A 14,590-nucleotide genomic window follows, 5' to 3' on the forward strand; every position below is an offset into this window, starting at 1 on the left:
ACGGGTTTGTTATGAACTTCAGAGTGGGAGTAACACACTGTGCTCAGTGAACCATGTGTGCTTTACACCCTGTCTTGTAAATTCTGACTATTAGTACACAGCCACATCTGCTCATCAGCAAGCATCTGTGATTAGTTTATAACCTCTCCAGCAGTAGATAGTACTCAGTACAATGTCTAACCAGTTCAAAACTCCTCAATATGTACAATTTAGCCTTTTCCAGAAAGAGCTTTTGGATTAGTTCCCTAAAAAATGAACTTTCACCAACTATCCATTATATATTAGAATACATATTTTCAATTTTATATATATATATATATACATATATATGTATATATGTATATATATGTATATATATACATATATATAACTTTATCATGTTTAATTCAACTGTATCAGCATTATGTTAAATATAAGTGGCATAAAACTTGTACTTCAAAGGCTCAAATTTTCAGACTGAATAGGGAAGGCAAGACACAATTCTTTAGCCCCTAGGATTATAACAAGAGCTTGATATTCACAGTAACAATGTAGTGTTATATTCCATTCCACATAAGAAATTTTTAAATGAATAAAGTCAATTCAGTGTCAAACATACAACAATGTTTTCCAAAGTAATTAACCTATTTATGAAGATACCTACAAAATGTAAGTATAATTTTTCACAATTACATTAATCTATTGTGTGTGTATATGTGTATGCACATGTGTGTGTGTGTGTTTGTGTGAGAGTATGTGTGCATGTGTGTGTGCCTGTGCTCTTACTTGTATCACAGACCCTGTGTGGAGGTCAGAGAATAGTTTGTAGGATTTCTCTTCCTCCGCCATTTTAGTTCCTGGCAAGGAAATTAGATCATCAGGCTTTCCTGCAAGTAGCTTCTTCTACTGATTCACCTTACTAGCCCAGAATATAAGCATAAGAATAATAAATATCTACTCTGTATATATCTATCAGAAGAAAAAGGAGTGGCATAAACAACAGATACCCCATAAATGGACAATGACTGATATTGTAAATAGCTGTACCAGGGAAGATGGAAGAAATCAACAAACCAGCCCACTTTCTTTCAAGCCCACTTACCAACACTCTGCCACCTAAAGCAGTGTTACTTTTAATAAATTCTGGAATTGAACAAGAAGACACTGAACCTAAAATTGACAGGCTCTGTCAGGACTCTGTGTGACATCCAGGAGGGGAAAGCATTTTGGTTGTTCAGGACTCCCATTCCAAGGCTGTGGATGGACTACAGAGGAGAGCGTGTTTGCCTGGCATTCTGAGCACCCTGTGTCTCAGGTGTGGTACTGGGCACCAGAGGTAGTGGCAGGGTAATCATAAGTTCAATGTCATTGTTGGCTGCATAGTGAGTTCAAGGCAACCTGAGATATATGAGACCCTGTCTCAAAATATATACATGACCAAAAGACTCATATTCCAACACCAACTAGGAGAGGTAGAACCTCCGTACTATCACCCACCTCATGGGACCACAGCTGCTCACAGCTGCTCTGTCAGTGAGCTAATACTCGATGTGTTACATTTTACAGCACACACCCCAGAACTAGTAGCTCAGTCTTCACAGACACTTTACTGGACAAATATCATTTGCATCATTTCTGCTTTATAGACAAGAAAAATTCATTTTCCAGATATCCTCAAGAGGTTTGGAGCAGAGGTTGACACTGTGACTCAGGCTCTCTCTGGACACACTGTCTATAGCCACCTCTTCTTCATATCAGCTTTGCTCTCTTGTGTTTTCTTCATGGTATAGCTAGAGACCTTTTTTTCAATGCATCAACCTCCTCTTTTCTCTTCTTCGTTTAATTCATGCCTCTCTGGGCATCTCTTGATCTCACGCTGTTCTTTCTACATTCCAGGTCTGAGTTCCTACCTCATTGCCCACACTATATCAGAGAGGAATCATGCCATCCAATCAGAACCCTTGCTCAGACCACTCCCCCCTTCCGGAATGTTCTGTCTCTTTGCCTACCTTACTTGCTTAAACACCTCTCTATACCTCAATTCTTGATGTAAATGCCTCTTCCCCGAACAACCTCCCCAGCTAGATTAGGTAGAACAAATGAAGTTTCCACATCAATCTACAACTTTTGTTAAAATTATGCATATTTATGCATATGCATTTAACCGTTTGATTAGTCTTTCTCTAGCTACATGGAAAGCTTGATTCTACACAAATTTTACATTATTTTTCCGATGCCCATCATACTGTGAGATATTTCCATGTATCTCAAAACTTACGGGACACATGAATGAACAGATGACTCCACTAATAAGTATTCACGAAGCAAATCTAACTCAAGGATAATGATGTGATTTATATAAATACATTTAATTTTTTATTAGCAATGCCTCTAGAACACTTCAAGAAGACTCCAATTTACAAAGGAGTTGGAAGAGCAGCCTGACAAAATGGTATTAAGTGAGTCTTTAAGGTCATCCGGAGGGGTGGCAATTATTTTCTATGTTACATTTCTGAATTCTGGACACACTTGCATTTCACCAAGTTCTTTTTATTTGTAGCAGGCTAGTCTTAGGACTGAAAATAAACCAGCCAATAGCAGATTTTTCAATGATTTGTTTTATTTAATTTTGATGTGCCTCTGCTTTTTTACACTTTGCAGTCCGAAGATGTGACTGTTGCCAAATATTTTGCAGTTCTCTCTGCTCTGGCTTAGCTTCATTTACTTTCATCTGCCAAGGTGATTTTAGACAATGCTGTCAGTGGTGCCAAGCACAAATTAGAGCAGGACATTGGGATGCTGGGTGCTCCTCACTGCCTGCCTTTTGTAGCCTGGTTTCCAGTGTCTGATAATTAATTAAAGAAGCTTCCAGCATTCATTCATACCCCCCCTCCATAAAGAAGTACCATTGTGCTCAACATAAGATATTTAGGGCTATGTCTGGGTCTCACAGTATACGAATTGCTGAATCTGGTCAGTCCAGCAGCTGCTCTAGGGCTCAAAGGATCCGATTGCTGGGGAGGATGAACTCCACAGTAAACTGAGCACAGGTGAGGAGATACTCAGTGCCTCTGCCTTTGGTAAACACCAGACTCATTTTCCCACATGAATTTAAAGACTTGTAGATATTCAGAACTATACTGCTTCTCTCAATAGCAGGCACAACGGTCAAACAATTCCTACAGGACATTTGTGGGTTTCTACAACAGAATGTGAAATGGGTAGTACTGTGAAGAATATGATGATCACATTGTCCCTCATCAGGGTCCCTAATTCAACAGATTGTTTCTCTCGTGCCTGTTTCTCCACCAGCTCACTGTTGAGGGCTGCCTAGATGCTTTCTGAGACATTCTTTTGTGTAACTTCTCAAAGTGCTCCAGTGGAGCAACTGAGATCTGGGTCTTAGTTTCATCCATGGATTTGTTTGTTACTAACACACAGAGACTGGGCTTTAGACTTTAGATTACATCCTGCTGTCCCTTGGAAATAGTTTATCAGTTTTAGTCATTTTAGCAGTCCCTTGGGGGGTTTCTACAAACAAACTCAGATTGTCTATGAATGAGTGCAGCTTTCTTTCTTTCCAGATTCTATGGCTTTTCCCCACTTTCTTGTTTTCTGACTAGAGTTTCCAACATTTTAACATGGAGGATTCATCCTATCCTTCATCATTAAGAGGTTAGCTGACATCTTTCGCTCCACAGAAGCAAATGAATAAATGATGGACACATGGAAGCTATCCAAAAGCTTTTTGTTTCAACAACAACAATAAAAAAAACAACAAACAAACAAACAAACAAACAAACCTAACTCCCTTTCCCCTGGCAGCCATTGACTTCCTGCAGAGTCTCTACCGGACGTTATGTCTTGTGAGGTACCCTCTATTCATGCTGATAAGTTGACTAGAGCAAACCTTCCCACTAAGGCTTGAACAGAAGAAAGGGTGGAAAAATGGTTTAGTTGAAGTCAGGGAGGACCACAAAATAATGTCTTTGAGGTATGAAAAGTTGTATTCATGGCCTTTCAACAGATATGGCTATATATTAACAGCTGTGCTGGAATATCTCAACGTTTTTAGCTCATTGTTTTATTTTTGAGAATTTCATATACAAACACTATACTTAAATAATTTTAACCCCATTCCCTCCCGCTTCCAACTCCTCCTTTCTCTCCTCATTTCCTCCCAAATTCATGACCTCGTCAATGCTGGGCTGATTCATATGTACATGTTCATTTTGCCACCACCACTTAGGATTGGATAACCTATCAGGGATTTCTTTCAGCAACCTTGCATGCCTTGCTATTTATCTAAGGGTGGGGTCCTGTGACATGTCCCATTTCCCCCATCGGCATTGGCATGCCAACTGGAGTTGCTGATGTACAGGACCTTGGTTAGGTGTCATACTGTTGAGATTCTGTGTAAACTAATAAAAGTTGAAAAAATGATGCTTCTTGTACATCACCCCCTTCCAGTCTGGCATTAGTAAGTTTGTCTAAACAAGATGATTTCCATACACGGTTGTAAGCTCTCAGGAATCTTTGTCCTAGGTGAGATGCTCACACTGTAGATATAGCAGTGTATCCTAGAGACATATGAACTTCTATTTCCCAGTACATTAAGCAGGGATTTTAAAATCAACTTCAAGGTCATCTGTCTGTCTTTCGCTCTTCAAGATAATCGTCAAAATAGTACACCGTGTAATAAGCAATCAGTAATTTTTAGTTGTTGGTTTTATTACTATCCTTCTTTTTCCAGCTACTTAATAACATAAGCATATGACATATGGACCAGACTGTTACAATTCTCTGTAATTGTACATCCAATGGAATGACTGGCACTTTGTCTTATCAACAATATCTTTATTTCTCTTTACTTTGGTTGATCCATGGTGGTTTCTGTGCTTGTGTTTCCAATATCTGACACAGTATCAAACATATATATATATATATATATATATATATATATATACATCTTTTGAGTCAATAAATAAATGTAATGCTGAGAAATTAATAACATATAAAAGTTATTTTTAGTTCTCAACTAAAACATAAACCTTGCTAAACTTTCATAGAATGTTATTTTATTTAATCTCTGCAGTATTTGGACTTCCCATCTGACCAAAGGGTGAGCAGCACATTGTAAAGTTCTCTAATTTATCTCAAGACACAGCAACCTACAAGCAAGTGAGGAAAGTCTCATCTTCTCTTCTTCCTTGTGCACTGACTCCAAAGCCCATACCTTGCCAAAAAGCATGTCACAATGAAGCTCTGAATATAGTTTACATTTTTATTTCTATTCTAATGTCACTACTTTTTATTTTTATTTATTTTTTTGAAGATTTTTATACACATGTGCTATATTCATATCATTTCATCCCTATAGCTCCCCTTTCAACTCATTCCCTACCCCCATATGAAATCCATGATGTCTTTATCTTTAATTATTGTTCTATATAACCACATACATATATATACACACACGTGTGTGTATGTGTGTGTATGTATATGTATATATGTATACACAAATAAAGTCTGTGAGTGTACTTAGTGTTACTTGCGTATGTGGGTATTTAGAGCTGAGTGACTGGATTTGGATAGTTAGAGGTCTCATCTCTAGTGCAGAATAGTTTTCCTCTATCAATACCCATTAACTGTCTGTAGTTCTTCATTTAGGATCAGAGCCTTTTGGGATCACCCCATCCATCTGTCAACTACTGTTGTCACTGTGCTGGTCTTGTTTAGACAAGAATATTGTTGAAATTTCATGGACACACATCTCTGACATATAGAGAAGACATTGTCTTGTATTAGGCATCCATCCTTGTCTTTTGGTTCTTGCCATCTTTCTTACCCTCTTCTGTGATGTTCCCTGAGCCTTTTGTGGAAAGTTTTTCTTGTAGATGTATCAACTACATCTAGATGTATAGTGTTGGACAACTATAGATTGGTTGTTCTCTAAGTTACAGCCTATTGTGGATTTTTGTGATGGTCTCCATCTGCTGAAAGAAAAAAAGAAAAGAAGAGAAGACTAAACTAAAGTAAACTAAACTAAAACCTTCTTTGATGAGTAGCCAGATCCAGGTATGAGGACAAGTATTTGGAATACTGTTGAGAATGATGCTGATTTAGGAAAGTGACAATGGTCGACTAGCCTCCCTGGCCTTTGTCCTTTCTCACCAGTCATGGGTTCTGGGCTGTTTTACAGCTCTGGGCACGAATCCTCCCCTATGGTTTGAGCCTCTAGTCCAATAAGAAAGCAGTCGGTCACTCCCAAGGCGTGTGTGCCACGACTACAGCCTTAGATGGAACCTTCCATACTGGCCATTGTGATTTGAAGCCATTGCATCCGGGCAGGACTGCTGATTGCTTTTCTTCCTCGGCAGCTTGCATAATACCTGCAGATACTCATTCCTTGCTTCACAGAGTCTCATCAAACTGAGATTTCGCACAAAATAGGGCCAAGCATCGACGTACTGCATTTTGATTGATTGACTGGTATATTGACCGGCTCAAGTTGCATTAACCTGTGTATAAACAAAGGAGTGTGTCAGCTACTGGAGTGAGTTGTGTAGTGAGTAATATCGGAATGGCTATGCTCATCGTCAGCATTAGCAATACAGGCTTTGAAATAACGGCTTTAAAAATAATCTAATATGCTGCCGTTACACAACTGAAAACCTAAAGAAAAGAAGTGACCGAAGTATCTCACTACACCAAATACATTCAAGCAAGTTTTTACAGCCAAGTCCTCACTATTTTATTTCAAGTTATGATTGTCCATTCACTTTTAAAAGCACTAATATGTCAGCACAATTAGTTAAAATCTACAGAACGTTATTTTCTTTGTAGATGGCTGGGTGTGGTTTAAATGCAAACGGAATATTTTTAGAACCATACACCACCTTTCTCTTTCAAAAGTCCCAGATTTCTTCCTCATTGTTGAAAATCCCCAGCTTCTCCTTTCCTGTCACCACTGGAGGATAAAAGAATTTCTGCCGCAAACTGGTCTTTCTTGAAGAATCCATTAAAGTTTAAGCTTATGCCTCGCATCAGAAAAGTAACATGTTCTTTTCCCCAGGGCAGATTCCAGCTCTTTTGTGTTTCTTAATACAAGGAGGGAAAGAGAAATAAAGGGAGAGAAAGAAAGAAAGAAAGAAAGAAAGAAAGAAAGAAAGAAAGAAAGGGGAAGGAAGAAAGAAAAAGAAGGAAGGGAAGGAAAGAAGGAAGGAATCTAGTTTTTTTTTTTCTTTTAGTAAGATTGTCTATGTAAAGAGTCATTTAGAATGCAAACATCACAGCGGCTTGCGGAATGGTCGGTAAAGGTGGTAAGTATTGTACTGTGTGTGATAATTGCAGAATGACGGTTCTAAATTCCAAGAAATAATCCTCAGTAAATCACAAAGCAGAGAAAATCACAGGGAAATATTTATGGCCCCTCTAGGAATGTAGTTGACAGTGTTTAGAACTAAATTTGAGGGTGATCCCGGGAACTGGGGACATGCTTTTCTCTCTCTTCCAACCACATTTATTACATATGCTTTCGGGGAGAAGGATAACTGCGTTAAACTTCTTGATAAAAGTGTCCCAAAGGTCTACTTTAGGAGAATGTGTAATGTGACTTCTGATTTGAGTGATACAGGTAGTCAAAGCGTTGCAGACCAGCAGTAGAAATTCAGAGCAGAGAACAGCACTTGGCAGCACAAACAGAACCATTCATCCCAATCGGGAGCCAGGAAGTAAACAACCATCAACAAGAGGTAGTGTTTGCCTCAACCTAAGAAATAATCACTGAAAATCGTCACTGTTGTCAGCCCCCATGCATGCCGCCCTGTCATACCCTCTCAGGCACAGTCTCACGCCATGACATCACCTGCCAACATCCTCAAACTGATCTGACTTGGGGATACTGAGCCATGCCAGTAATGCTCCAAGAGAGTGATACTCTTTGCCAGAATGGAAGTTTTGCATTTAGGGAGAAAGATGATGGAGGTAGGACAGGACAGGACAGGGCAGGACAGCTTTACCTCATTCCTTGCCCTATAAGGCGGCTGTGCCATACATAAACCATAGAAGTGTAAGAGATGAGGCCTCGAGACAAGAGGGCTCCTAGGCCGCATGGTAGGCTTCTCCAAGGCAGAGCCACAGCCCCTCTGAGTATGTGCTTCTTCCTGGAATGCACTTTCGGGACTGCCTTTTAGGAATGGCCTGTCTCGAACATCTCAGAGGGGCTCACTGTTTCCAATGAACCTGTTTCTCTAAGATGCATTTTACTACCTTTAATCTTACTGTAACTGATGTCATTTTATCTCTTTAAAAGTGAGGGTTAATATACCCTATATTAAATGCCTGTGAGAAATGATTCAGTTTAAGTGAAATCCAAACAGTGCTGGTTTTGCCAGGTAGTAACCAGGGCTCTCACATCTGCCATGACTATAGGACGCCAATTAAAAGCAAACTTGTGGAAAGAGAACATAAACATCGTTAATGTCTTGAGATACTTTTAAAAGGGAGCCTATAATAAGCAAATAATTCATCTTTTAAGATACATTTTACTCCTTTCTGTATTTAGTGTGACTAACTTTAAGAGACCAAAAGGTCATTGTATTTAGCTAGGTGTGCACATAGGTGTGTGCGCACAAGGGGAGGCTCAGTCTTGACTCATGCCTCAGAGGACATCCACCTTGGGTTTTGAGACAGGATCTTTTGCTGACTTGGGATGCATTCATTAGAGTGGAGAAAAAGCCCCAGGGATTTGACCTCTCTGTCTCTCCAATGCTGAGACTACAAATGTGCACCAGGAAGCCCAGGCCCAAGCTCAGGTCCATTGCAAGTCAAGTGCTTGCCCAGCAGAGTCATCTCTGTAACCACCTCTACTGCTCACGTTTCCCAGGTATGAGCTGCACACATCACCCCTTGATCATCCATGTGTATGGCGCTTATTGCTTGAGTATTGACTGACTCAGAGAGATGGCAAGTGTACAGAAGAGAGATGAGCACTCAGTGGCACCTGAGCCAGAGCCACACATAGCTGCTGGCCCACTGGACCTACAGTCTCCTCTCAACCAACCACAAAGGTCCTGTCTCTTTTCAGTCGTTACTCAAAGGGAGCCTTCAATTGTTTAAGCCAAACTCATACGGCACACATGAGCATCTGGGAGTGGTGGAGCCACACAGTGATGCATGTTTCTGACACAGGAAGTGGGACTCCTTTCTCCATCAAAGGGTCTCATGATGAAGAAATTCCAGCAACTGCCAGATGTCTGGGATATCACCAACAGAATTTCCTGAGTAATCAATTAAACTACGAAGCACAGGTCTGTGCCTAGAGAGATGACCCTGTTAGTAGAGCATTTGCTGAACAAACATGGAGGCTTGAATTTGTATCCCAGCACATGTGTAAAAATAAACCACCGGCAGTGGTGTGCCAGTAGACCCAGAACCAGGCAAACAGGGACAAGAGGATCTCTGGGATTTCTGTCAATCCTGTTCAGCTGATTCACTGAGACACCCAGACACAGAAAATTAAAGCTGAAATGAATCGAAGAGCATTGCTGATACTGACCTCTGACCTCCACACTCAGGCACACATATGTGCACATGCACTTGAATGTACCCACCACCATGCAAGGCTTGCACCTGCCTTCCTAAATGTAATGCTTTCCTAGTGTTACTTTTTCTTAGACGTGAAACTTTATGCAACAGTGACAAAGAATTCCCATTTAAAAGGTGATAAGGATGTTTTTGCCCCCACGGTGAATGGAAGCGCCTGTCTAGAACGTGGACACCAGCACACATGTGTAAGAGATCACCATGGCCACCGGGATGTCTAAGAAGTAGCTGCCTAGAAGATCAGGATTTGTTTTTCATATTAACTCAATTCAAATCCCAGTGGTCACTCTGACATTCAAGATGAGAGAATCGCGCTTCGGCGCTGGATGAACAGAATGTGTGTTTCTGTCTGGTACAGTGAGTTTCGTCGGGAGAGCAGCCGGTAGAATGACGGATCCTTTGTTTCTCTCTGAAAGGAGCAAAACTGAGCCATTTAGTAAATGACACCAAGTGACCTTGGTAAATACAACCTCCCCTCTCCTGAGGATAGTTAAAATTTCCCAAAACCTTGCCTCCAAACCCCGGTAATAGGACTCATTTTCAGATAAGAGCACCGGCTTCGAACTTAATCCACAGGGAAAGGAGTTGTCAATCCCTTCTCAAACAAACCCGGGTCTGCCTGCACTTTCTGGGTTTCTGATTCATGTTTCCAATTCTTGTCTCTCGGTGAGATAAAAAGTAGCAAAGTCCATAAAACACATGAGGTATTTTAAAGAAGGGATTGGAGACCTTTGCATAGTCTTTCACCTCTGGCCACTAGAGGTGACAATGTGTGGAATGGAATGGCCGGGATACCCAATCCGTGGCAAATATTCAGGACCTCCTTCTGGCTCTCTGGTGCAGGAAACTAACAGCCAAACTATCTGAAGTCCAGGTGACACAGAAGAAGCCTTACTAGTTTAAATTTTATCATCTCCTCTGTGTGCTTTTTAATCCCTGGTAAGAGTAAAAACCCAAAGTGAGGCGAGGGACACAGAACCAGTGGCAAAGACAGAGACAGAGAACACCACAAGAATGAAGCCCTGGGGTCCGGAGAGGGGCTTCTAAGGGAGGGGACTTAGAACAGAATGCTCTAGGAGGGACAGAGTTTGAATTGGTGTCACATGTTTAGTTTCAAATGACAGAGTTACTGTTTTTCAGAAGTCTTATCTTAACACAGGCAAAATTATAAAGCCCTCTAACCTCAGTTTCCCCGTGTGAATTTAGGCACAACGATTCAAAATGCACACAGCTCACTGGATGTTGGTGACTATGAGCACACTGTAGCTGTTCACATGCACTGATTTTTTTTACTCCCTCAAATCATGTAGTTACAGGTAGAGCTCAGACAGTCTGGGCCAAGAGGCTCCCCTCAATTACCAGTAAAATGCACATCAAAAATGCTAACCTTGTGACCTGGGGCAGGAAATGTATGCAAGCTGCCATCAACTCCCATTCTGACAGCTTTAGAAATGAAGAAGTAGCCCCCGTGATGGAGAGCAAGTTCAAGCATCAAGCTGGTAAAATTATCAGTTTGTGCCTATAAATGGATCTCATAGGTAATTGCACAAGCTGTTATTGAATGAATAGCTTGAATTTTTCCCTAAACAACTAGGGTGCCGGGAGCAGCGGCAGATGTGCTTAGCTCCGTGGCCTGGTTTGGAAATGATGGTTCTCATATTATATTACATTTTTTGATAAACGTGACCTTAAGAAAAAAAATCAAACAGAACATCTCTTCAAAAGCCTTGGCTGATGGAACATAACAGAAATCTATCTAGATAAAGCTCAGAGGTGGCAAATATCATGGGGGAGAATCTTCTGTGCCTCGGACAAGCCAGGGTCACATGTCTGTGTGGACAGGTTTCTACTTCCGGTTTCCCGCTCAGGATCTCCATGTAGGCGAGAATGCCGCATCTCAGAGGGAGCTCAGGTAGATCCTGATTTCCTGATACTGCCCTCTGCTCCTTTACCCTTCCAGACTGTCTCTGTCAAGCTGACCAACGACTCACGTTGGTCATTGCTGAAGCCATCTTGATGGCTTCATCCTTCACACTCACATCCGATTGGTTAGCCCATCCTGCTGGCTTTACCTTCACAGACAGACCAGAGTAGTCCAACCAGTCAGATGATGAAACTGATGCACACGGTGGAGGTAACTCGCATTACTGTAGCAGATCTGGTCTCCCTACACTCACGTGTTCTATCCCCTTCATCCTCAGCGTGTTCTCACAGCAGAGCCAGCAGAGCTGGAGTCAAGTGACCTTTATACTCCACCGAGTCAAGCCTACGTTCTCTCTGCTATGGCCCCCCGTATCTCAGAAAGAATGTCGACTCAGTGACAGCAGATAGCGTTCTAAAGGACTTCCACTCCTACAAGTCCATATTCACTGTAATAGCATCCCTACTCCCTGTTATTGTTCTGACGCATTCCAGGCACTCTCTGCCACACCCCGTGTTCACTTCTCGTGATCTCTACCCTCCCGGCATCCTCCAGGTCCTCCTTGGTAGCTCTTTCTCCCGAATCTCTTCACGGTTCCCCTTGAAATCTGTGTCTCTGCTTCACACAAATCCCCAGTTCCCATTTCCTGTTTCTCTCTTCATCACGGTCACCTTCCAACATTCAGACGTATACCTTCTCTGCCTTACTTGACCATCATCTCCCTCTACCAGCTACGAACGTGACAACATTCTGTCACATCTAACTATCATGTGTGCCCACCTCGATTCTGGTGTTTTCTATGGTAGCACAAACAGACTAAGAAGCTACCCCAGCCCCCTCTGCATTTGCATCCACCCTCCACCCTCGCACTTCTCAACTTGATGACAATTGATGGCTTGGTTTGTGTCCTCTTTCCTCTTCTGAGCAGGCTTTGCTTTTTAATTCTACTCTGATCTGCTACATAGAAACCTGAGTATGTTTCCATGCCGCGTGTTAGCAGCAACCCTCCTGTAAACTGTATGCTATGGGGGTAACAAGACGTTGAGTTCTCCGTCTCCCAGAAGCACCCTGAAACTTGTCTATTCAACCACGGCTTTACCACACCTCTTTTCTTATGTTCTGTACCTTTGGCTTCCTCAACTCCAGTATAATTATTTCATCACCAGCTAGCCACCGGGAGCAGCTTCGGCTCCTGTGATTTTCTTTCAGATACACTCGGGTTAAAATTGCACGTAACGTTTGAATGCAGGCTTTCATTTTCAAAGAGTAATGTGTGTGTTTGCTTTATCTTATAAGTTTGCCTCATTCCGGGGTATTAGAAATACCACACACATTTTGAAAGCCATGCTTGTTCTTGCTTTATTCATTTCCTTGCGTTCAGATGACATAACGGATCCACACAACCTTTCAAAGTGAATTCACTTTACCTTGCTTTTATCTAAGTATGTTCACACACAATTTAAAACTTAGACTTTAAGCTTAGACACTTTTCCATTTATTTATTATTTATTTATGTCACATTCCTAGTAAATCTCATAACGATCAGATATGCTATTACCCTTACAGTCTTTTGAAATAAAATTAAATTATAATATAATACCCTAAAATCTATAACTGTATTAATACCGTAGAGTTACCATAAAGACTCATTTTTCACCTAGTAAAAAATTTTTGGAGCAGACAGATTTGTATTAAAGTGTGTTAATATATATATATATGTCTCATCTGTACTAAGAAGAAATCCAATTGTTATTTTGGGGAATTCCTTTGACTGTCTCCGTCTCCCATATACTAAGTTAAAAGTTAAGTGAAAAGATAAACTGACAAGTGGCCTTTTGAAAAGGTCCATACTTGGGGCTTTAGAGATGGCTCAGTGGTTAAGAGCACTTGCTGCATGCTCTTCCAGAGGACCCAGGTTCAGTTTTCAGCGTTCAGCCAGGTAGCTTATAGCTGCCTGGACCTCTAAACACAGGGTTTCTGGCACTCTCTTCTGGCTTCCAAGGGCACACTTAATTCTTTATGTTAACTGATTCTATTCATCAAAACCTAAGTTTTTTTTTTCTTGAAACCAAAATATTCCAAATCTTATCATGATTATACTACCACTGGATAGAAGAAAAAAAACTTTAAAGTGACTCTAGTGTTAGGAGTATTTTAAAGTCCTAGTTATTTATAGAGTAAATTTAGAAAGTATTGCTTACATACAAACCCTCAAACCAAAAGCAATAAATTGACATGCAACGTGGATATCTAGTACATGTAATACAAACATGTTGGCTTCACATCCCTGATCCCATATAAGTTGCTGAGATAAGTAAAACACACGGCAATATAAATTTATTGGTCAGATCAATGGTGTGTCAGCAACATATTGGGTTTTAACTGTGAGTCATTATTAACAAAAACGTCTTTGATATTTTACTTACTACCAAATATTGTTCCTTAAAGTTGTTCATCATCCAATGCGCCAAACATATGTCAATATTTTCCAATAAATTTAAGTACTCAGCATGGTGCTATGACTTTAATTAAAAGCTTATTAATCTTGATATTGAGATTAGCACCATATTTTTCATTATTGTGAATTCCGAGTTGACTTTTACTGGAAGCTTGTTAGTTTGAGTCTTATTGTTTACCAAAATCTGCAAGCTGGATGTGGAGTCAGTTCCCAGTCACTGACAGAAAGTGTCCGTCTAAAGAGAACCAGTGTCCCACCTATTCAGTATCCTGAGTAAAAGCAGAATAAGGCAGTGGAAGAATGGAAGGAAGGAAAAGGAAGACCGCATAGGATGCCGATGCTCGTTAAGTCTATTCATAAGCAGCGAGCTCAGTTATGTGACTGACAGGAGCCGATGCCATGGATGGGGAAGCATCACTAAGCTTGAGCAGGTGTCACATCTGGGGAGGGAGCAAAGGGCAGGGCTCCAGCACCTTGTACACTTTCTCCAGTCATCAGAGCACACACACATATTCTCAGATACTTCTCTCTGTGAGCAGGTGTTTCGTCTGACCATGGTCATATGCCATCTATAAACGAGTCTCTCAGCACAAGCCACACAGACCTGGAGGTTCAGGGAGCATTGT

The sequence above is a fragment of the Grammomys surdaster genome, unplaced genomic scaffold, assembly GCF_004785775.1.
Source record: "Grammomys surdaster isolate TR1022 unplaced genomic scaffold, NIH_TR_1.0 193, whole genome shotgun sequence".
Classification (NCBI taxonomy): Eukaryota; Metazoa; Chordata; class Mammalia; order Rodentia; family Muridae; genus Grammomys; species Grammomys surdaster.